Source organism: Peromyscus leucopus, chromosome 4, assembly GCF_004664715.2.
Source record: "Peromyscus leucopus breed LL Stock chromosome 4, UCI_PerLeu_2.1, whole genome shotgun sequence".
In the NCBI taxonomy this organism is placed as follows: Eukaryota; Metazoa; Chordata; class Mammalia; order Rodentia; family Cricetidae; genus Peromyscus; species Peromyscus leucopus.
In genome coordinates, this window is record NC_051066.1 from 27,464,840 (window position 1) to 27,485,917 (window position 21,078).

The 21,078-nt window shown below is 46.9% G+C and overlaps 1 protein-coding gene across 5 annotated transcripts in view; it reads left to right on the top strand.

The window, feature by feature from the left end:
• Positions 1–10,583: 10,583 nt before the first annotated feature.
• Positions 10,584–21,078, top strand: part of Lypd6b (LY6/PLAUR domain containing 6B) — a 166,605-nt gene continuing 156,110 nt past the window's right edge. For all 5 annotated transcript variants that reach the window (XM_037204755.1, XM_028879081.2, XM_028879223.2 and 2 more), the window contains exon 1: positions 10,584–10,672. The gene's annotated coding sequence lies outside the window, so the exon portion shown is untranslated. The remainder of the gene's footprint in view (positions 10,673–21,078) is intronic.

Here is a 21,078-nt window from a genome sequence, read left to right on the forward strand (position 1 = left end):
TAAATAACCAGCAACCAGCCCCAGCTCCGCCCCCCCTTTTATTAAAAATGTATACAAAACTTTATACTTGAGTAAATTCTCACAGGAATTGAACACGACCTTATCATTTCAATCACTTTAACCAGTCAAGAAAAGACTTGGAATGGCAAGGAGGGGGGACGCAAGGATGCCTGTGGACACTGAGCTCTGGGCTTGTAAAGGAAGGCTGTACTTCAGCAGCACCCTTGTCCCTGGCAGACTTTTGTTGGTACATACCCCACTCAGAAGTGCATCAATCATTGTCAGAACGTGCCAACTGTGTGTTTTTAAAAAAGGAACCATCATGCGTGTTTTCCTCTTCAAGACAATAATCTTTGCATTTAAAGCGAAAAACACAGTTCTTTGCTTAAGTCAAAAGGACCAGCACACTCCTGCCCTCCCTCCTTCCCTAATTTACACATTCTGTAGGAATAAGGTTCCCAGAGAAGGTCTAGTGCTGGTAGACGGTGGATCCCTCGTCCCCATGGATATGGAAGGCGTTCTAGAGGCAGCCCAGACAGCCCCTGCTGAAAGCTGCGGCTCCACCCCCTGGCCTGTCACAATGATTAATTGGATTTCATTTTAGGGCTTAAGTTTTAGAAAAAGCAAACATGCCAATCATACCACACATGTACATGCAAGTCCAACTACAGGAAGGGGTGGAAATAAAGTGGGGTTCCCTTACACGTTCCCCACTTAGCCACAAACTCCCACTACCTGTGCCTGTCCTGTGAGGACTTTTCCCGTGAGCTGTTAAGGATTGGCCAGGGCAGACTGGCTCCAGATAGTGTCTGGCTGAGGAGATGCTAACTCCTTCCGCCAGCCCCAGCTCTTAGCTCCAGCGTTCTTGTAGATACAAGATACTCCTGGAGTATAGATTATCGGGCAGTAGTTCTACAGAATTATTCCATGATAGGAAGGAAGATGGACTTGACCCTGGAGCCAACTCTGAGTTTCTGTTTGGCCAGCTACAGGATCATAAGCAAGCGTTTGACTTTGCAGACTCAAAGACCTCATGTACACACCCAAATTACTAAGATTTAGCTCACTGCCGCCTGTATATTTCTTTGTGTTGTAGGGGTCAAATGAGAATCCATAGGAAAGTATTTTGTAATGGTGCTTCAATAGAAGTGAGCGCTATTATCACAGCCATTTTAGGAGAAGACATTTTCACCGTGCACTCCAGCTGTTACCTTCTATGTATCTCCCCCAACACTTAGGAGAAGAACAGACCATAGAAGGGGCATTGGGAAGCACTGACTTCCTCCACCCAGTGAAGTCAAATCTCTTGCCCTCTGTCTAGAGGCTTCCTTAGTCTTCTCTGGTCAGCTGGGGGTGCTGTGACGAAGTGCCATGGACTGGGTGACTCATAAATAATGCATCTATTTCTCACTATTCTGGAGGCTGGGTGTCCACGATCAGGATGCCAGGGTGGATGGAGTCTGGTGAAAACCTCCAAGTTGCTTACTTTTGACTTCTCTGGTGTCTTAACATCACAAAACGGGTTCTCTGGAGATCTTTTCATAAGAGCACTAGCCCCATTCATGAGGACTCCAATCTAGCAACCTAGTTGCCTTCTGTGGTGGTCTGAATGAGAATGGTCCCCCATAGGCTCATAGATTTGAATGCTTGGTCACCAGGGAGTGGCACTATTTGAAAGGATTAGAAGGTGTGGCCTTGTTGGAGGAAATGTGTCATGGTGGGGGACTGGGGGGTAGAAGGTGGGAGTTGGGGATGGGATTTAAGGTTTCAAAAGCCCATGCCAAGCCCAGAGTCGCCCCCCCCACCTAAGGATCAGAATGGAAAACCCCCAACTATTTCTCCAGCACCATGTCTGCCTGCTTGCCACCATGAGATGGCAATGGGCTAAAACCTCTGAACTGTAAGCGAGCACCAATTAAATGCTTTTTTAAATTATGAGTTGCCATGGTCACGTGTCTTCACAGCAGCAGAATAGTGACTTAGACACCTTCCCACAGGCCCCAGCTCCATAGACCATCACACTGGGATTAAGTTTTGGCATATGAGTTGGGGAGCGGGGGTGGGGGAGGATGGGGGTGGGTGGGGACACACCACACAAACAATTGCACCTCTCCACCCTCTTTCTGCTAGAGGAGAAGCAGCCATTAAGATGTTACATAGGCAGAGCACTGTAAGTAACTGCAGTGAGCTTTCAGGCTAGTTTCCATTCTGTGCCTTGAGGCTTTTCACCCCAGAGATCTTGTCAGGATTTGAGACCTGACCTTGGATTGTGGGTGGAGTCCATGCAGTTTCCCTTGGATGGAGGAGGAAGCCTGGCAATCACAGTTAGTGCCAGGAGATGAAATCCCAGCAGGATATCCGAAGGAGTTTAGCAAGTTCCTCACAGGGAAACTAGGGACACTCAGGAGTCATTTAACCAAGTTGCACACAATGCATGTTCTGCTCTGCCAGCATCTCAGATGTTTTCTATAGCAAGACCAGGTACCTGAGGACTCCCTTCCCAACTCCACAGACACAGGTAGTTGTCCACCATACTGCACCAGACCCTGTGCCCACGGGCTGCTGTGCATTGATCTGTGAGATAACTGTGGCCACAGACTTTGTTCTGTGTGCCTTGTCTCTGGAAACCCATGAGAAACCTCATGTACCAGGAGGCGGAGGGACCTGATCTTGTCATACTTTAGACTCCAGAGGGCAAGTTTCCTCTATTATGGTCCTTGATTATAAGTGGAGCCAAATAACTGACTCAGAGGTTGCATATTACTTATAAATGCTTGGCCAATAGCTCAGGCTTATTACTAGCTAACTCTTACATTTTAAGTTAACCCATATTTCTATTTGTGCTTTGTCACATGATGATACCTTTATTAGCATGGCATGTTCATCTTCTGATCCCTGTGTGTCTGGCTGGTGACTCCTGACTCCACCCTCTCAGCATTATCAGTTTGGCTCTCCTGCCTAATCTTACTCTGTTAAGCTGTTGGCCAGTCAGCTTGCTTATTAAACCAATCTCAGTGACAAATCTTCACAATGTACAAAGGGATTATTCCACAGCCTTTGACTCGCCCATCTCAAAGGTTCAGGTTGGTCGCTATTACTGAGTGCCACTCCCAAATTCCCCCAAGAATTGTAAATGAAATGAACAGTGCCTTTCAAAGTGGCTTTCATTTAATTATGTGGAGCAGATAAATTGAAGAACTCTTAGAGAACACCTCAGCAAATGTGGAGAGGCAACCTGAGGACCGCCTGGCAGACGATAGAACAGCAGGATGGGAAGGGACCATGCAGAGCCATCTAGTTCCACTCAGGTCAAATGGCCCCACTCACTTCATGCATGTGGTCAGTGAAGGAGTCCAGGCCCAGAACAAGGGCTTCTCCTCAGGGTTCGTTCCGCTGCATCAACGTTTGTCACATTGAGATCAAAGCTGCACTTGCAGTACAGAAAGCACCACAGCACTGGAAGCCGTTCTGACACGACTGGTCACATCAAGATGGACATCTGTTGTGGAAATGCCTTGCCACCATCATTAGTTGAGTATGTACTATGGGCCAGGGATCTTGGGGGCGAAGAATGATTCTAGGCAATTTAGAATAGCATCCCAGTAGCTGCCTCTCTCCCTTGGTGAATTAAATGCTCCAAACACCTGGCTTGTGGGGGACTAGCCTCCACATTTATTTACCCGAGGGACTTTTGAGGAATGCGGGATAAGAGACTTAGTTAGAAAGAGGAGAGAAAACAGAGAGAAAACGCAAGATAGACTTGAGGGGGCCTGGATCCTTATCCACCAGCCCAGAACTTTATTCTAAAGGTCTATTTATAACAATTCCAAGGGTGGAGCAAAAGACCTCCCCCTTGTTAGTTAGACCCTTACAGTCACCTGGTACCCAGGCCCGTGGTCCAGCCAACCTCCCATGCAGCCCTGCTGGGTACGGCCACGAGGAAACCTAGTGGGCTCCAACACTGGCTCAGTAACTGATAGTGTTACATCATACTCTGAGATTCTTTCCACAAACATTTGAATACAGTACTGGTTGGTTTTTGTCAACTTGTCACAAATGTCAACATATCTGGGCAGAGGGAAGCTCAGTTGAGGAATTGCCTCCATCAGATTGGCCTACAGGTACGTATGTCTATAGGGCATATTCTTGTTCAAGGATTAAAGTGGGAGGGCTAGCCCACTGGTGGTGTAGGGCGATGCCATCCCTGGGAAGGTGGTCCTGGCTTGTATGAGAAAGCAAATCAAGCAAGCCTTGAGAGAAAGGCAGTGTGCGGCATTCCTCCATAGTCTTTTCTTTAGTTCCTACCTCCAGGCTCCTGCCTTGACTTCCCTCAGTGATGAACTGTAAACTGAATGAAATAAACCCATTCCTCCCCAAGTTGCTTCTGATCATGGTGTTTGACACAGCAACAGAAAGCAAAGAGGGACAAGCGTCCACCTTGCATTCAGCAGAATTGGGGAACAAGACAAAAACCAAGTCTTCATTCTTCTCAGAGCAAATTGCAATCTAGGCAGCAGCACTCTGTAAAGTGATGTAGGGTCTTCCAATGCTGAAAAGAAAATATGGTGGGAAAGGCCTGTGTAACTGAAGGAGCCAGCTGTAAAGGCTCCCGAGGAAGTGTCTGGCTGGAATATTAGTGGGAATTTATAGAACTTTTTTTTTTTTACACAAAGAAGCTTCTCCATACTAGTATGGAAAACTGTCCTTCCTCTACTTACCCAATATGGGGATGATGCATCTGGGTTGCCTTTGAAACTAACATAAGTCAGAGTGCTCAAGAACAGATTTGTGGGTTGAGGAACACAGCACCAGGAGCTGGTGATGTAGCTCAGAGGGACACTGTGCCTGTGAGCCTTGGGGGTTGACTGCCAGGACTTCAAAAAATGACAAGCAGAACACCGAAAGGCATTTGAATGTTCTTGTTGCCAGAACTGTGAGCAGATCCCGGTTGGCAGCCCAGGCTCCCATGCTGCTCTGAATTCAAGGAAAGGAAAGATGTTCCCAGCCACTGGACTTTAACCAGCCAAGCAAATTCCCTCTGGTCCCCAGTGGGACTGTGAAGAGTGAGACAGACAGAAAGATATGGCAGTGCTGGTTTCTGCTCACTTCAGGAGGGCCCATCTCATCTTTTTAAAGTCTCCTCAAGGATACAGAGCTACAGTGTGCCACCTTGAAAATTCTGCAGGCTGGCCTAGGACGTGAGATGTATGCCCAAAGCACTTTGGAAAGGTTACTTCAACTTGTTTTTTTTTTGCCACATCAGTACTCTAACATCAAAAATCTTAGGAAACTCAATCTTTGGCTGTCCTTGGTACACGTGGCAGGTTTCACAATCAGTAAGAGATGATTCTGGATTTTTTCCCCCCATCACTCTCCAGCTGACATTCCCAGGAGCCCTGGAAAGGTTGCTCTAATAACCACTCCTGCTGTGTCTGCAGCCCCATTCATGCTTAGACCCAGCAAGGAAAGAACGTGGTTCTCCAGGCGGGGACCATACAACTGCATGGCATTAACGCGACTCCTCCCCACCCCTGAAGTCCTAGGTCAGTGTTCACTGGTCCTGAGGGTGTGGCATGTGTCACATTTCATAGACTTGTCACATGAACATGTGACTGACTAGTTTCAGCTCTTCCAAGAGTGATGCTTGCAGTGATATTTTATTTGTACTGAAATGTGATTTTATTTGTATGTTAATAAAGTTTGTCTGGACATCAGAGGTCACATACTGAGCCAAAAGCAGAAGTCAAGCAGTGGTAGTACACGCCCTTAATCTGATCACATGGCAGGCAGGGTCTCTGTGTGGTCAAGGACACAGTCAAGTGTGGTGACACAAGCCTTTAATCCCAATACCAACCAAAGAGACCTGAAGGTCTGTATAGACAGGCAGTGACGAGGAAGTCATGTGTCTGGGCTTAGAGCCAATGAGAAGGCAGAACAGAATATAAAGGCAATAAAAACGTAAGTCAGACAGGAAGAAGCTCTCTCTGGGGAAGCTACTGCTGATGGTGAGCTAAAGCTAGTCATGGCTATTGATCTGATCTGTTTGACTACTACCTCTGTATTTGGCTCTGTGTTTCTTATTTAATAAGGCTGTTTAGAATTCATCTACAGATGCTAAGTGTAATTAGAAGGAATTAAGTGGGGAGGAAGAGAACACCACAATACCAAATCCATTTGCAGGGTCTGGGGTTCTGGTTTAGGACTCTGAGCCTTTAGATCAGTGCCTGGTACAAAGTAACCACTCATTAAAGGCTAGTTATCATTGTATTTTACATCTCCCAACTTCTCATTCAAACTCAAATGCTTGGATCCAGAGCCATGGAAGCTAAATCCTAGATTCTTGGTTCTTTCTGGCCTGAATCTTTCTGGATATTTCTCTATAGTACTCCCATGCTAACTATAATTAAATGAGTGGCTTCTCAGTGCCCAGAATGCTACACACATTGTCTCAATAAAAAATGTACCAAGAGCAGAGTGTGGTTGGTGCACACCTTTTCATCCCAGCACTCGGGAGGCAGAGACAGGCAGATCTCTGTGAGTTCGAGGCTAGCTGGTCTACATAGAAAGTTCCAGGGTAGCTAGGGTTATTCTAGAGGGACTTTGTCTCAAACAATACAAAAACAAAGACAAAAGCACACCCTGGGGCTCAGTTTTAAAAGATTCTATCCCTTTTTAGATATTTTCTCTCTCTCAAGAGTTATTTATTTATTTATTTATTTATTTATTTATTTATTTATTATTTTGGTTTTTTGAGACATGGTTTCTCTGTGTAGCTTTGTGCCTTTCCTGGAGCTCACTTGGTAGCCCAGGCTGGCCTCGAACTCACAGAGATCCGCCTGGCTCTGCCTCTTGAGTGCTGGGATTAAAGGCGTGCACCACCACCGACCGGCTCAATATTTATTTATTATGTATAATGTTCTGTCTGCATGTATCTTTGCCCTCCAGAAGAGGGCGCCAGATCTCATTACAGATGGTTGTGAGTCACCATGTGGCTGCTGGGAATTGAACTCAGAACCTCTGGAAGAGCAGCCAGTGCTCTTAACCTCTGAGCCATCTCTCCAGCCCCAGATATTTTCTCTTTTTATTCATACTTTATTATTATTATTTGTGTGTAGTGTATGTGTGTGTGCAGGTTTGTCGTGTGGAGGGGACATTCATGCACATGTACTGAGGCCATGTTGGGTGTCTTCTTCAGTTACTACCCACCTTATATTTTGTGATAGGCTCTCTCACTGAACCTAGAGTTCAACGATCAGGTAAGAATCTCCCTGTTTCTGGCCCCCTAACCTCCTCCCCAAGTTCTGGGGTTACAGACCCAAGCGACCATGCCTGACTTCTCCTTGGGTGCTGGGCATCTGAATTCAAGCCCTCAAGCCAAGTAGCAAACACTTTACACACTGAGCCATCTCCCTGCCTCAATTTTTCTTTTATTATTCCATCAGAGAACTAGAGATTGAGAAAAAGATGGAACTCAAATATAATTTCCCTAGACATCGGGAAGAAGGGTATTAAATTGATCCATTTGCAAGAATTACCTGGTTCATCCTAGAATCTTCAGACACCCTTCAGTGGTTTGGTCGCTCTCTCCAGATCTTTAATATCTAGTAGATACAGGCGGGCTCTCTGCACCGGCAGCCAGAGCCAAGGCAAGGCAGCCAGGGCTCCATTTCCTGAGCCTGATGCAAATGGACCGCTCCAATGTTTCCCAGGCTTTATTTCACCCACCCTCACAGCAGTATCAGACCTCCAGGTTTCACAAGCTACTTTTCAGCAAAGTTCCAGCAGAAATCTTGTCAAGTTTTGGGGCTTCATCTTGTTCACGTGGAAGAAATAGCCCATCAAGAACCATGTGGGCTGGAGAGAAGGCTCAGGGGTTAAGAGCACTGGCTGTTCTTCCAGAGGTCCTGAGTTCAGTTCTCAGCAACCACATGACCGCACAACCATCTATAATGGGATCTGATGCCCTCTTCTGGCGTGCAGGTGTACACACAGCACTCATACATAAAATATATAAATAAATAAAAATTTTTAAATGTGTGTGTTTTTTTTTTTTTTTTTTTTTTTTTTTTTTTAAAGAAACACGCTGAACTTGTCCTAGTGCTGAGAATAAGTGACTGAGTACTCATCCCTAAATGGGACATCTTCTTCAGTACCCTCCTCCCTGGCTCAGGGAATATTGGAGAGAATGTGAGAGCCAGATGATGGAGAAGGGCGTTGTGAAATGCAGACTTCTCGCCTTGATGTAGCTACTGCACTCATGAACTCTTACAAGCTGTGGTTCCCTGCACACACCCTACACACCGTTAATACAGCCAACGCAGGGAGGGGAGGTACTCTCCCAGCCCCACTCCCTCCTGAGGAGCTTTTGGCAGCCAGGGGAGGACAATTATTCTTTTGTTTTTGAATGTGTCGCCACTGGTAGATTTCCCATGCTTCAGTGAATAACCCCACCCCCATACACATATGGGCAACACTAACTGGATTTAGTGGGTCATCAAAAAGAAAAAAGGAAGGGGAAATAAAAGAAAAGAAAACATGAAATCGGGAAGGGACTGCATTGGGGGAGAACTTGGGGGAATGGGTGAATATGATAGTGTTTCATTGTAGACATGTATAAAAGCCTCGGTAATAATGAAAATTATTATATATGTGTGTATGTATATATATATTCCTAACCAAACAAAAAGAAACATGCTGCAGGTAGGGAGAGGAAGGGGAGGGGGAAGGGGAGGGGGAATGGGAAAGGAAGGTTCTGGGGTAGAATTGTGTTTTCTGGAAGGTTTTCAGCCTTTCCGGGTGGCATCACTCCCAAGGCTGTCCCAGCCATGATCACACACACACACACACCAGAGGATCTTAAATCACACGCTCCACTGACAGAAACCAAAACATAAAGAGGGCTGGGCCTGCTTCTCCTGGGTGGGACCTGGAGCGGCTCCTTTGTTCAGCCCCAGCTGCTGGCGCAAGTGGCTGACCCATAGGGCAGGCCCTGCCGTGGCTCCGCCCTGGGACACCAGCCTCGGTATCTGCCATGGGGGAAAAGCAGCTGTGGCTGGGCACACCTAGGTGGGGCATCCTCTGTAACTTTTTTTTTTTTTCCAGGATGGCCTGTCTAGTGTAACCAGGCTGCGCAGGTAGCACCAGATCTTAAATACTCCCTTGTGTAGGATCCACTGATGCTGGAGGGGCCCAGGCCTTGGCAGTGTTGAGCCTGTGGTCAGGGGAAGGGATGGAGCGGTCCACTGGGCCCTGTGATCACCTTGGCAGAGCACCTTCCGTGTTTGCCGTGGAAGTTTAGAATGCAGTCACGGAATGACCCCGAAATAGTTACAAGAAGGATGGGCCCTGTGCATCTTTAAAGCTGAGCCGGGTTTCCATCTCTGAGGCTTGGAGTAGATGCCTCTGGGACTCCATAAATGAAGCCAATGTGGGAGGGAACAGCTGCACTGTACAGACCTTCAGTGTGTGTTAAGGTCATCTGTCTGTTAAATGGAAAACTTTCAAAAGTGTTCCACTCTTTTGGAATCTGTCAGGGACCTCGGTAATCGCCGTTGGCTTAGGTGCCCCTTGACCCCCAGAGTCCCATGGGCCTCTAGAGGCCACATGCATGCCTAGTTTCTACAGATCAGCCTCCAGCCAGCTTTTCCTAGTAGCAGGCCCCGCCAAGCACCGGAGGGTTCCAGGCCACTCTACTGTCCTTGGAGATCCAGGCCTGGACCTCAGACCACCTCCTGGGGCGGTTCCCACTGGTGAAGTCAGACAGACAGGCTATTCTGTTCTGCGAGTCCCTCTGCCTGCGACCTCTTCCTAAGTTAGAGAGTTGCCTGAACACTTACACAGTTATCCGGAGAGTGTAGGCCTCCTACAAACTGTCTGGTTGGAAGGGCTGGGAAGGAAAGGGATACAGCCAGTGGCCTGCAAGCCAGGAAGCTTGCTTTCAAATGACAACACAGAGTAAGGCTGGGGCCAGCCTGGGCAGGGGACCATATCTCCGGCATTCTGCTTTCAGTAGAGCCCTGGGGGGCTCTGGGTTTGTACAAGGCTTTGGAGATTCAGCAGAAGAGAAGCAAGGTTGGATTTACTATCCAGAGCTGGGGAGGACATCGTAGTCGGGATTTTTCTCAGTTGTAGCATAACACATTCTTTCAAAAGAGGACGAGACATCGTTTGAGGGGTGGGTGAGGCATGAGAAGGGTAGGATCGAAGGATCTAAAAGACCCGAGTTCTGTTTCTGAAGTAAGTTGCGTTCCTGGCTTCACCGTTTTCACCTCTGAGGGACTCGCACCCCACTCTGTGAGGACGGCAGTATCCCTCTAGTCTGACTGCTCCGCGCGGGTCTATGCGTTTTTCCCAACCGGCCAGGCTAGGTGGGAACAGCTCTTCTGCTCGGGTGCATTAAGCGACCTACTCGCGCGTTCGCTGGGCTTCGTGCCACCCGGCGCAGGATCCAGGCGGCGTCCCCAAGCGAGCACCCGGGACCGCCCCCCCCCCTCCCCGCGGGAGGCTCTCACCTGTCTGCCCGCCCCTCCCGGTCGCCCCAGGTGGCTCGGGGTTGGGAGGAGCCGCGCCCCGCCCCGCGCGGTCCCGGCCAACGCCAGCCCCGGGCGGGTGCCGCGAGCCCAGGCTGGGAGCCGAGCGAGGCGCCGGGAGTCCGCGGGCCGCGACCGCGTAGGTGAGCCGGGCCGCGCTCTGCGGGGTGGCCGCGTGCGGGGCTGCAGAGCCGGGGCTGGGAGGGGCGAGCGGCTGCGGCGGGCGCTGCGCTAAGACCCGCGGAACCCAACACGGGACTCTCGGAGCCGCGGGGGAGCGCAGGGGAGCGCAGCTGCCCACATCTGGACGTGCCGGGCTGAGCTGCGCGGGTCTCCCGGTGACTCCGCGGCGGCCGGAGGCTACGGCTGGGGCTGGGGCCGGACCGCACCGCCAAGTGCGAGCCAGCTCCCGCCCTTCCCTCTGCGGCGCTTCCTCCCCGCCCGCGGGAGCCGCCGCTTCCCCTGCCTGGTGCTTTACTTTGGCTGTGAAATCACTAACCAACACATTGGTTAGTTCCCTAGGCTTCGGTAAAGCCGGGTTGGCGGGGCTGCCCTTATTCCAGGGGGGCAGACGTACTAAGTCCGCACCGGCCTGTGTGCCCTGGGGTGTTGTGGGGTGAAGGGGTGCTGCCCACCTCCCGGTGCCTGGTGATCAGAGTGATGAAGTGGGAAGAGCAGTCCGGAGTAGTGTTTAAATTTCAGTTCACTTACTAGCTCTGTGACCTTGAGCAAGCTCTTTAACTTCTCTGAGCCTGTTCCTTCAAAGATAAAATAGGCATTATAATCATCAGATGGCCTTAAATTATTTGACGCCCATGAGGTGCCTAGCATGCTTGAGGTGTTTTCCTCCATGTTTATCCTTCAGGTATTAACACATTCGACACTTCATGTCTCCAGAGATCCCAGCATCTTTCTTAACAGAAGACATCCAGAGGGGAAGTGATAGTAGTGCCTGTGTGCCTGGGAGGGGTGGGCACCATCCTGACTATTTGATGGTGGCAGTGGCAGCGGCGGCAGGGGATGATGGGGTGGGGCTGTTCTAACTGCCAAGATCGAGAGGGTCAGTGCACATGTCCCCCTTGTAGAAGGGTATAATCATCCCACTCCTGCCATTGGGAACTGTCAGAATTCGTTTTAGGATTCGGGTTTGGTGACTTGAAAGTTGCCTTGTGCAATGCAGGAATTGACTGGGTCCTTCAAATGAAAAGTTGGAGGATAGAGAGATATTGGCACTCCTGTGAGCTCCCAGGACAAGTGCTCTCTTCAGGGGGCATCTCAGTTCTTTCCCCGCGAGGCTGACGTGTTCTTTGGTATGCGATGGTCAATAGAGCTGGCACCTCATCTTCAGGCCTATCTTTGAAGGAGTAAGGGAGAAGGAGGGGAGGGAAGGAGGAGAGAGGGAGGGAGAGATCGACATTCTATCCTTCAGCAGACCTTCCTGGTGCACCGGACCACAGTAAAGTCCAAGCCATCTCAGCAGATAGGGTATGGATTTCCATAACTGGAGTAGACCTGTATCAGCCAGATGCCACCAATGCCACGGAGGATTAGCTCAGCTACTGGGATAGACTGCCCCATCTCAAGTGTAGGCTATTTGGAGGCCTGTTCTCAAGAAGTAGGTTCATTTCTGGGCAGCCAAAAATAGGACTGTGTGTTGCACTGTGTCGATGTTTCCTTGAGGACACTTCAAGGAGGCCTTGCTTATACATGTGGACAGCCTAGGTGCCAGCCCATCAGGGCCAGGGCTGGGATTTCCAGCTTTCAGTCCCTGCTTTAGTCATTCAATCATTCCTCGTTTAGTCAATTCCCAGCACATACCAGAGCCTCTGTGAAGAGTGAGGTCGGATGCTTTGAGGAAAGGTGTATGTGCAGATAACACATTGTCTCACTGGGGACGTTGTGAAGTCCTCCCAAGGAGAGTGTCGTTTAGCTCTAAATTGGAAATGAACAGGCTTCGGAGCAGAAGGTGTGGAGGTACTGTCCCGGTCACAGGGTAGGGCACACTTTAATATATGCTGCTTTAGTTAGGTCACATTATTGTTCCCCTCAGGATGTCTGAGGGTGGGGAAGGGACAGTTTATAGCTCTAGGTGCCTTCTAGAAATTTCTCTAAGTTTTCCCTGACCTCCACGGGGACCAGAGGTCCTATTGCCTTCCTTGACATAATAGTATCCACAGCAGAGGGAAGGACAGGGCTTATTCCTCAGTCTTCTTTTAGATAAGAAAATTAAATTTCCCTTACAATTCTTGTCATTGGCCATGTGACATTGGCTGGAATGGGCAGCCTACCCCTAGAGCAATCCTTAGCAGCAGAGCTGGAGCTGCGCTTGGCTTTGCCAGAAATTCTTCTGAGCTGGGGTAGGGCTCATCTCCCCCGGGCTCTGTGTCTAATACGATCAGAAGTCTGCATGCGAGGGCCAAGGCAAGGGTGGGCACCCAGTCATAGCTCCTGAAAATCTAGAGTTCAGGCCAGGAGGAAAAGTGGAGGATGTGGCCGGGGGACAGGAAAGGAGCCGAGCATAGCATTAGCGGGAAAGATAGGGGCGCCCTGTGTTGGACCCCTATGGTGTCACTCAGAGTCACAGGCCCACTTGTCAGACAGCTCACACAGGAAACCCGGAAAAGGCTCTGTAAGCTCTCCCCATGCTCCTTCATATGAGTGACAGTTTTCTATGTATCACTGTCATTTAGTGAGAGATAATGGCTCACTCTTTTGGAGGAGTTCCAGGAGGGGCCATGTATAGCTAAAATCTCACAGATGACTATGGTCTTCCCCTAGCGATCCACCCTAGCCCAGGGCCTCCTGAGTCCTCCTGAGAGCACTCCCTTGCTCAAAGCCATGGCTCAGTTTCAGCATTGTTACCTGCCTGCAAACTAACAGGCCGGGGCTTGGTGAACAGCTAGCGGTAGATTCCGGATTAGGAAGCAGGCTTCCTTGTCCTGAATTCAGTGCGTGACCTTTAGTGACAGTGCTCAGTGCTGCTTTGAAGTCATGTGTGTTGTCCGTTTTCACCGAAGTGCTAGGTGACTGATGCTTCTTGTTTCCACCAGACATGGTGGGTATCAATGGACATTTGTTGTTCGGCTGCAGAACCTGGACAATGCAGCTTCTTCCCACAATCCCCTCTCCTCAGTACCTAGTTAATCCAGAAGCTTCGGGAAGAATTGAGTGCTCACTAATCCTGGAGGAAGGGGGTGGGGAGGGCCAGCTCATTCAGCTGTGTTTGTTAGGATCACTGTGCAGATGTGGAGGGAAGTCTCAGGCAGTATTCACCCCACAAAGCACCTACTGTGCGCTGCACACAGTTTAAAGTGTGGGGAATCCAAAATCCTTAAAGACGAGAATGGCGTCGTTCTCATGGAGCTTACAGTCCCCCGCAGGAGACATACCTCTGTTTTAGCTAACATTTTGGATGCTGAGCAGTGAGGTATTGAGAAGGGAGTTGGTCAGGTTAAGAGTGTTACTGGGACGCCTGGTCACAATCCTGGAAGTCTTATTTCTGGCAGAGAATTGTGGCCTGAGTAGGTATGATTTGGGGCAAGAAAGGGCAAATGTTCACCTAGAGGTCAGTGAAATATCAAATTACTTAGAGTATTTTATTTTTCTTTTAATGGGCACCTGTGTTTTTATGCAGGTGGTCGTGTGTGTGTGTGTGTGTGTGTGTGTGTGTGTGTGTGTGTGTGTGTGCTCAAGTGCACACATGCACACGAGGACAGCCTCAGGAACCACACTGTTTGTGAGACACAGTCCCATCTTGTTTGTTTGAGACAGGGTCTTGCTGGCCTCGGCTTGCTGGTTTGGCTGCGTGGTGAGCCCTAGGGACCTGCCTGTCCCCACCTCCCCAACACTGGGATTACAAGTGCAACCGCCGCACCTGGCTTTTTGTGTGGGTTCTGGGAGTTGCACCCAGACTCTCATGCTTGAGTGGCGAGCACTTTCCTGACTGAGTCATCTCCACAACCCCTGGCTTTTTCCCCTTTTCAACTCAATTTCTTTCTTTGTTGTATCTTACTTTGTTCCTATAGGGACTTGCAAAACAGTACCAGGTGATGAGAAATGAGTGAAGAAATATGAGCAAAGGGCAAACAGGGCCATTCCTTTCATCATTTTGCACCAGAATTGTTTAGTTTGGGTGGTAGAGAAAGAGGAAGTGTGGCTACATTACAGATGTGCTCATTCATGCTCAGGCTCATTATTTGAATAGTGAGAAAATAAAATTTGAAGTCTTAGACAATTATAATCTTTTCTGCATTTTAAAGAACCATTCTTATCTCATTGGAAAACTAGTCCCTTTCCTAAGAATTTATATGGAATTTATCTCATGAGTTCACTCTTATTTTTCTTTATAAATTTCATACATTCATGCTTTACATTTAGGTCTATGATTAAACTTGAGTTAAGTTTTAGTAAGGTGTGAAAATGGGTCAAAGACTTTTTGGGCATGTATAAGCTCAATTATTTTAGCACAGGCTGTTAAAAGGATCAACATTTCCCAACTGAATTTCCTTGGGTATTTAAAGGAAAATCAGCCAGGGGCCAGCAAGATGGCTCTGTGTGTAAGGACACTTGCTGCCAAGCTGGACAGCCTGAACTTGACTCCTGGGACCCTCGTGGTGGAAGGAGAGAACTGACTTCAGCAGGTTGTTCTTAGACCTTCAGATAGGTAGAGAGATAGATGGATGATGGATAGATGGATGGATGGATGGATAGATAGATAAATAGATGATAGAGATGATAGATGTAATGATTAAAATATACTTTATTTTATTTAACTTTGAGTATTAAATACATTAAATAAAACATGTCATAAATATAACAATTCATTGATTCTGGAGCCCTTGTATGCTGCTGATATAACATCGTACTATGTGTAAATATTACCCTCTCTGGACTGGATTACTTTGGGGCCTTTGGAAAGTGGGTAATCTCGTTGACCAGTTTGTTCTTTTCCACTAATGGCATGGCTTTGTTAGTTCCTTTGTCTTTCTATGTGAATAGTAGGATCAGCTTGTCGATGTCTACAAAAGTTCCCTGGGGTTACAGGTAATCTGTAAATTGATTGACATGTTAAAATGTTTGAGTCTTGCAATCTATAAATATGGTATCTACATATCTCTGTCTCCATCTATCTATCTATCTATCTATCTATCTATCTATCTATCTATCTATCTATCATCTATCTATCTATCTCTAGTAATTTGTCTTTGGTTTCTATCATTGGATTTTTTGGGGGTAAATTTTAGAAAAAAATAGTTTTGTACATAAGGTTTTGCTATGTTTATACCTTAAGTATTTAATTTTGGGGTTTTCAGTCACTGTATAGAAATCTTGATTTTGGCATATTGAATTTGTATTCAGTGAACTTGCAGAAATTGCTTCTTGTATGTTGTAGCAGATTTGTTGGTGTATTCACTCAGATTTTTTTACAAAGAGAATCACACGCTCTGTGAATAGCAGTAGTTTTCTTTTCCAGTCCAGATGTCTTTCTGGCTTCGCTGTTCTGGCTAAGAAGTCTACCGCGTTTGGGTGTGGTGAGAGCAAGCTCCTTAGCTTTGTTTCTGTCACAGAGAGGAAACAACCAGTTCAACTTTAATCTTTCAAACTAAAACAGGCCGGCGTTGGACTGGCAGGCTATGCTGACTCTTGTTTTAGACATTCACTTATCTGCGTTAGCAATTAAAAATAGATACATTCTTCCCAGTCGCAGCCTGTTTGTCACTGCAGTCGTTTAAAAATGTCCCTTCACTGCTTTTTTTGTTTGCAGGCCTCTTGACAAGAAGTTTTCCTCCTCTGTTCCTTTGTAGTTAGCATTGAATTTTCTCTCCTTGCATCTAAGATTTTCTTTCTCTTTTGGCTTTCAGGCTTTTGGCTCTGGTGTGGGGGATGCTCAAGACTGCCGTATGCAGGCACATGCTTGCTAGTTATCTAGCTCGGCTTTCTTAAACTTCTTGGATTTGTGGTTTGTAGCTTTCATTCATTTTGGTAAAGTCACAGCAGCTTTTCTTTTTTTCTTTATTCTCCCCCACCCCCTTCTGAAATTTCAGTTATAGTTAGGCTACAGTTTTTGGTATACCTTTCTGTCTTGGCCACTGTGGTCTGTTTCCTTTGTTCACTGCTTGCTTTTCTTGTTTTAGTTTGGGTAATTTCTATTCACTTGTTTTAAAGTTCACTATTATTATTACTATTATCATTATTATTATTTCTTAACTTGGCTGTGTGAACTCTAAGAGAATCCCTGTTGAGAGCATTTTTTCACAATAGATTCTTTTTTTATGGTCCCCACCCCACCCCATTGCTGTTAAAATAACCCATTTCTCCCAAATGGATAAATGATCATGTTGTCTACTCATTCCACTAGAGTCTTTCATAAATACGATTGTTTTCCATTCTCTCCCTGATAGCTTCAATGTCTACATGACATCTCTTTCACTTCTGTGGATTGCTTTATGGCTGTTCAGACGCCCTGTGATTCTTTTGTTGTCGAGAACTAGACATTGGTAGGACATTGGAGAAAGAGGTAATTCTTCTGCCTGGACCTGGGCAGGCCTCCCCATTGCTGTGTTTTGTTCTGTGTGAGGACCTGGGCAGCCTAGCCTGCAGCTATAGATCTGAGGCACTTCCATACCCCAGACTCTGTGTTCCTCTACCAAGGCCTTGTGTTTGGGGTTGGGCTTCCTCAGTGACTGTTCCCCTCAGGTCTCCTTTTTGTGTGGGGCCTGGGAGAGGTCTGTCTCCATGTGCTCCCAGCTCTTCCCTTGAGTTCCTTTGTGTCTGTTTCTTGAGGCTTGCAGGTGCATCTGCCCAGGTAAACAAATGCTCACGGCTTACTGCCCCACGGGTAACACTTCTCCTTGGATTAGGCTAGTCTGCTTTCTGACAGTTGTTCACTGGATTTGTTTAGGCTATGAACTTGAAGTTTGTGTGACCTTTTGTTTGGCATAAGCATGAGAATGATGCCCTTGCAGCTCTACACATTTTGAGCAAAAATCAAAAACCCCAGCTTTGTGTTTTAAGCCTGATTTCTTTAGTGGTCTTCATGGAAAATCTTGGCATTGGTTCTCTTCTCTCAGCATTCTATAAAACCTCTGTACATCTTACACATCTAAAACATGAAACCAGTGGGTCTCATTTGGGAAGCATTAAGTGTCGGGCCCCAGAGTCCTAGAAGATATCCTTTGTGATATAGTCATAAGTATGTTTTTAATATTCTTTGAGTGATTCTGGCATTTATCTAGGCTGAGAAATTGTGCTTTAAATATTACATATTGCTTCCCCTTTCATGGGGGTGGTATTTTGATATAAATGGCCAAATGAAACTTCAGACTGTATAGATCCACCCCATGGGATTGTTTTCCTCATCTCATAGTGCCTCGGTGGTAGGATTGCCTGTGATCTAGGATGATGCTTTTACAGAATGGAGGCGGGGGACTTAAGAGTTCTCTTCCAGCTTTTCAATGCTTGCATTAATACCCTTCAGGACAATCAGTGGATTGGGTGAAGTTTTTTAGGGGCCATACCATTCTCTGCCACGCAAACTATTTGAAAGAAATCAGTGATCTTGTGCCTATGTAGGTACACACACACACACACACACACACACACACACACACACACACACACACGCATGAACACATGTGCCCATGGCAAGCATTCTGTGAAACAGTACTTACTCTCCTTATGTGTCCTGAACTCTTGAATTCATTTTACACTGCACCATTATGTTCCTTCTTGCAGAATGAAAAATACCTGTCCAGCCCAGCTCTCCTCAAGCTATTGAAATGTTCAGATCAGTCCCCCTGCTGCCTCAAAACACTCTTGGGTTTGGTATATGTGCTTCTTCCAGCAGTGTTTTGAGATTCCTCCCTATCCTGGCCAGTTTAATGTACCAGGCACTGTGGGAAGAGTGAGTGAGAGCTCCCGTGACATGTCATAGCCCGGCCTGTGTGAGAATTCATGATTATGCATGATGAGTGTCAACGGGTCATCAGTGGGTGAGTTCTCTTGGAAGTCACATACATAAGAAAGTGCATGTTCTTGGACAGGAGACAGCCCAATTGGGGGCTTGAAGATACATGTGGGACATATGGAGAAGAGGGTACTTGAAGCAGAGGAGATATGACAGAGAAGAGAGCTGTTTTAGAAGTATCCAAGCTTTGTCATCCTAGGACTTGGAGCCATGGGGTTTGAGTGAAGACAGAGGTTAAGTTGAAAGGGGAAATCTAATTTAGACTGCTCCTGTAATCACAGCCCACAGAAGGCAATGGACTTGACCCCTCACTCCTCCATCCCACCGTGTGTGATCCTTTAGGTACCCTAACTCAGACAAGTGTAGTTTGTTGGTTGCTTGTAAGGGTGATACTCAAGGTACTGGGGGCCACTTCAGGGCTGGGTGCTCTAGCCCTTGAAGCTCTTGTGACATTTTGTCCAGTGAACACCCCTAGGCTCTGGCCTAATTTTGTTTGCTCTCTCTAGTCAGGGGGCCCTTCAGCAGATGCATTGCTAAGAAAACTTGTTCTCAGAGCACATTATGACTCTTAATGACCTGTCTCACTGGTGAGGTCGACCAAGCGTTCTTATTCACAGTGAAAAGCACCAACGCCACAGGACTGTGTAAAAGCTGGATGCTCCTAGATGGATGTTGAAAACATGGCATCATGCTGGCCCTGTGTGCTGGAAAACAGGGATGGGTGCACTCTACAGAGGAGGCAGTGTATGTTGTTAGCTCCTTAGCACAGTTGGGAGCCAGGTCTTCGTCAGCTGCCAGAAGAATTAGAACAAGGTGAAGGTTATGAGAGACCCATTGCTGTGCCTACAGAGGGTGGCTGTTAGTGTAACATAAGAGCAGACAGCATCAGTTCTTCCTAGAATCTAGTGCCAGATGACTAGCTGATAAAACAATGGGAAGCTATGGAATTCTTTGTGTTCATTTTTGCCTTGGCGGCTAGGAAACTTGGAACTAAAAGAAAAAATAATTATAGTGATAATTTTATTTCAAGTGATAAGTATAAATATTCTTGTCTTATTATGATTTTGCCTTTTTTAAAAAACAATTTTTTTATTTTTTATTACCGTAATGATATGTGTTCATTATTAAAACATGACATAACAGTTTCTAATCCCAACTGCATGTTTTCCTTCACAGAGTCCTGACTTTCGTCTTCATCATAGTCATTATAATTATCATTCTAAGCATATATGTGTATATGTCTACATATATATCATAAAAATGAAATGCGACCTTTCATACTGTATTAAAACTCACTTTTAAGCTTAACACTTAATGAATATTTCTGGTGCCATGGAATCTTTCCTCCCACATTGTCCTTGGCTGATGGTCCGTGTCATCGTGAGGATGGATCAAGTTGCTCTCAAAGCTTCCATTCGGCTTGTTGCTGTTATAAACAGCTCTGCCAGGTGCATTCTTATAGTCCAACCTCTGAATGCACCCACCATTATTCTCTTGGAATAAGTTGCTGAAAGTGTCATAACTGAGCAAAGAGAAGGTTTTTTAAGGCTTTGGATACATATCTCCACATTGTCTTTCAGAAGGCATGGACTGCTCTATCTTGCTGCCTAGTTTGAGAAGCCTCGTTCTCAAGCCTCCTCCGTAACAGGATGTTGATTTTTTAGGTCTGTGTTAAGAGGTAGGGCTTCTGTAGTTGGAGGAGATAGGCACATCTTCTTTCCTCCAAGGCTGCTGTAAATCTGGACAAAAAAGAACAGACGCCTCCACGTCATCACTCTGGTAATCCATCAAAGTGTGCAATAACTGGAGAGCGCTTCATGGCAGAAGCTGCTGAACTCGAAGCAAGTAGAGTGGTGTTCTTGCCTGGCTGGGGGTGCCCTCTCCTCCTCCACCTCCCTAGCCTGGGGTACTGAGGTGCAGCCTGGGTGAAGGAGATTGTAGGTCCTGCTCCTACGGCTACCAGGACCACAGGAAACCTCAATTAGAGTGAGTGGGTGACTCCTGGGCCACCTTCAATTTTCATTTGCTTCTTTGTTTTTAAGATGTGCTATATTGCCGGGCAGTGGTGGTGCAAACCTTTAATCCCAGCACTCGGGAGGCAGAGGCAGGCAGATCTCTGTGAGTTCGAGGCCAGCCTGGGCTACAGAGTGAGTTCCAGGAAAGGTGCCAAAGCTACACAGAGAAACCCTGTCTAGAAACCCACCCCCCAAAAAAAAGAAAAAAAAGATGCATTTTCTTGTTTATTTGTGAACACACATGTGCATGTGTATATGTATAAGAATATTATTTCAAGTTACTTTTGTTTATGCTCTGGAACATTTGTTTAATGATGCAAAGATGTGTTTGATGAACTAAAATTCACCTGCGGTAGGAGGCTGAGTCAGCAACCAGCTGACAGGAAGTGGTAGGGAGGAGCCAGGTGAGAAAGGGTTTATAAGGAGGGCGAGCAGAAGCACAAGGGCTTTTTGGAGGAAGAGAGCAAGGAGAGCAGGGAAGCTACTTGCTATTCAGTCTCTCTGAAGAGCAGAATTCCACCGTAACCTTTGAATCCTGAGTTCTTTAGAGGGACAGAGGTTTAATTAA